A 3,853-nucleotide genomic window follows, 5' to 3' on the forward strand; every position below is an offset into this window, starting at 1 on the left:
CCTCTTGAAACTGGGGCTTATACAGTCCATTATAAGAAGGAAATGTCATCTTATGATTTAGCTGAAGGTGATGTCAAACAATATGGTCTATAATTTAGGCCAGATTTCCAGTAACATTTTGATGTGATGTCTCTGACCGTGTGGACTTGAATGGTCTTTGTCTCCTGAGCACCCTTAAACACAGGGTGCTAAAATAGCTGGAGATGCTATAGGAGCAGCTCACAGCCTCTCTGCCCTGTGCACCAACTCTGCTGTCAAAACAACAGGTGGCATTCCCTGTATTTGCATGGGTAACAGCTGTGCACACAGCGCCCTGACCAGATCTGAGCAACAGAGAATAGGAAGTGTGCCCTGCTCACGCCCACATCTCAGAGGGAAAAACATCAGGAAAACCGAGACTTCTGAACATGCAAAGACAGTAGGGTAGAGTTACTCGGTGTAAACACACACCTGCAGAGAGACAGGCTATTATATCCTGAGCATCAGAAATTTAATGCAAAATATTGCAGGAAACAAAAAAATTTGCATCACTTAAGTACTGCAAATTTAAAGCTCCCTTTGAATAAAAGTAGAGGCAATAAAACTCTAAATTTCACATTCCGTTTTTGCTGGTTGTGCATAATATTAGCACATAATAGAGGCATAAATTGTTTTTGAAAGAAGATACGCAAACCATGCACCAGCCACAAGATCTCAGGGGACATTTCACTTGCCCTCTGACTCCGTGACCTCTGCTGGGAAGCCCATTTCATCAGTGTCCTGAATGCAACTGACCCATGCTGCGTGCCTGGGAAATCACTGATAGGACCGTACTCCAGCCCCTGTGTCATGAGCGGGAACACCACCCACCAGCTCGGGCTGCGCAGGGCTCCATCTAACTTGGCCTTCAGTGCCTCCAGGGATGGGGCGCCACAGCTTCTCTGGGCAGCCTGTTGCTGTGCTTTACCACCCTCAAAGTAGATAATTTCTTCTTAATATCTAATCTAAATCTTCCTTCTTTTAGTTTAAAGCCATCACCCCCTCTTGTCACTACACTTCCTGATAGAGACCCTCTGCACCTTTCCTGTAAGCCTCCTTTAGGTACTGGAAGGCTGCTGTAAGGCCTCGCTAAGTCCAGAGCATAAGTGAATCTCTGTGGCAAGGAGATGCTTGCACAAGACCTGGGGAGGAGGAAAGACAAAAGCCTGCAGAGAGGCACATCAAGCCACTCCTGGATGCAGTGCCAGAGCAAAGATCACAGAAAATGGGAGCATTTCCAGAACGGGCACAGGCTGCGTCATTCATCTCTGATACAGTCATACAGCTGCTGCTTAAGCCAGTCCTTGTCATGCCATGGTTCCCTGATAGTATCAGGAACTACATGCACATTTGTCAAAACAGGATGACATCTAAAGATAGCGTTGAACCTAAGGGGAAGGAATTTAAAAGAAAACAAGTCACCATGGTTACAGGGTAGGGTAAGAAATGTGTTCCCTATTTGTGGATATCTAACTTTGGCCACCTCTGCCAATACGGGCTCCCAAAAACGCATTCATCTGTGCCCAGACAGTGAAAGGAAAGTGAAGATATTTTAGTAGTCAAGGCTGCATAAGGCAGCTGCTGAAGATCCAGTACTGCTGCAAAGGCCCAGGGCTCGGCCCCAGGGTCAGGGGCTTTTGGTTACAGCACACAGCACCATGAATGCAGGTGAGCACAGTAAAACCTCCACCCGAAGGACGGGCAGCTCCAGCAACCCTTCAGGCAGCCTGGCCTAACCTTTGCCACAGCTCCAAGCCACAGCTCAGTGATGTGCCAAAGCCAGTCTTAGAGTGCCCTGTGCCAAGTTAAGTGCCACATGGCGCAAAGCTGGGATAAATCCACCCTGGCTGTTCACATGAGCTTAGAAACACTGCTGGGTTAACCTGGCATGAGCATGCCTGGCGCTGGATAAGGCCCCACTTGACTCATCACCATTCAAGGCATAGGGAAAAAGTGACAGGGATGCTCCATCTCTCCTGCTGCTCTGGTGTGTGGCCTCCCCGGCACATCAGTGGGTCCAGGTCTGACCTGGAGAATGGTTTCTCCTGCACCATACAGTCTGAGAAGTTACCTAATGTCTCTCGACAATACTTTGACATCACAAGTACCACTATGGCTCTCATGCATAGGACTTCTGGTACAGATGCAAGCTGGCTGTGTTACGAAAGGAAAAACAAAACAGAAAAATCTATCTGCTCAGGCAAATTCAAAGCAAGTCCTTGAGCTTTTTTTCTTCTGTGAGGATGGCTCAGCATGGGCCTGTGGAATCTCCTTGAAGTTTTCATGTGCTGCCTGAATGTGGTCTTAGGCATCTTGCTGTGGGTGTCCCTGCTTGGGCAGCGGTTGGGTCAGGTGGAGCCAGAGGTCCCTTCTAACCTCAGCCATTTTGGGATTCTATCTTCTTTTTTCTGTCTCCAGCCTACTTTTTTTTCCAAATTTCACAAGCACTCAGGTTCCACGGTATCCACTCTGGCTTCTCCATTTTTGTCTTTCAAAAGGAAGCCCCTACAAACACTCAAGCTCCTGAATTTTTCATTTAGTGTTGGGTGGTGTGATGGTCTCTCCCACAGCAGCCCATGGCAGGCTATGGCTGGATGTGGTTTCCTACACTGCAACACTCTGGAGGTGGCAAATTGATATAAAAGCATCATTTCCACACTGAGCTCAAAGTAGCGTCATACAGCCAAATTGTGATGAACTGATGAAAGTTTGTTCTGATGATGTAATCCTGATTGTGTTAGGTAACACTGAAGGGTGGCATTGCCGTGGAAACAGATTTTGCAATCCTCCCTTTCCTAGCCTACTCATGCATTAAAAGTTAAATTTGGCTGTATCGATTCTTTTATTTTCAGTAAAGTCCATCTTCGTGTTTCTGACTATTCTCTGTTCCCTTACTGCTAAGAAATGGTATATCCTGCAAGTTTTATTCTTACTGCACACAGGTAACAGACAAAAGCAACTGTCGATAAACAGCAGTAGTGATAAAATTACTACATAGAATAGAGAGTTTACAATTGTGCCTCACTCTCCAACCAGTGGTGAGTTTCTCTGTGTATATGTGGAAGGATACTAATGGTGATACTAAAGCCCTCTAAAATGCACATCTATTAATGCCAGCCAGTTCTGGGACTGCTCTGATGTCCCACATCCTTTCTCACAAATGCTAAATCATCATTTCTGCTATCTAGACATTAACAATTTTTTTTTTTTTTCAAAACTCAACTTCAGCTTCCACTTCAAAAACCCCTCAGGCTTTCACTTCCCACTCTTCAGACATCATCCCTTCAGTATCTCTCCAGCCATCACAGAGCTCAGCCAGAGGAAATCCTAACAAATGAAGAAACAGACAATGAACATTCCCAGAATATCTTTATCTGTTACATATAAATCAGGCTGCAAAATGCAAAGGAAAAGGATAGAATTTTTGCTATGCTTTTCATTTGCTAAACACCTTCAAAACATCAGTTAAAACTACAAATGGTTGTATTATGTATAATAGAACCAAAGGGATAATTGAGGTTATAAACAGCTTTTATTGCTTACATGTGGTCACTGTGTAATGTAAAACGCCCAACCATTTATTTCCTCAAACCAGTTATATCAATACATCAGAAGGCAATGGGTGTTTTGCATTTTTTCAGAACTATGTTGCAATACACTTTTTAGCCAGGAAATTTATCAAAAGTATTTACAGTTGGTTGAAAGTTCAAAGGGGCAAGATAGGAATTCAGATTAACTGGAAATCTAAACAAATGTAAAGGAAAATAAGGATCAGATTCCAAAAACCTTCCAGTCTACATTGCAAGTGTAACAAATGTTCCTGATTTGTGCTGGT

Source organism: Tetrao urogallus (assembly GCF_951394365.1).
Source record: "Tetrao urogallus genome assembly, chromosome: 2".
NCBI lineage: Eukaryota > Metazoa > Chordata > Aves > Galliformes > Phasianidae > Tetrao > Tetrao urogallus.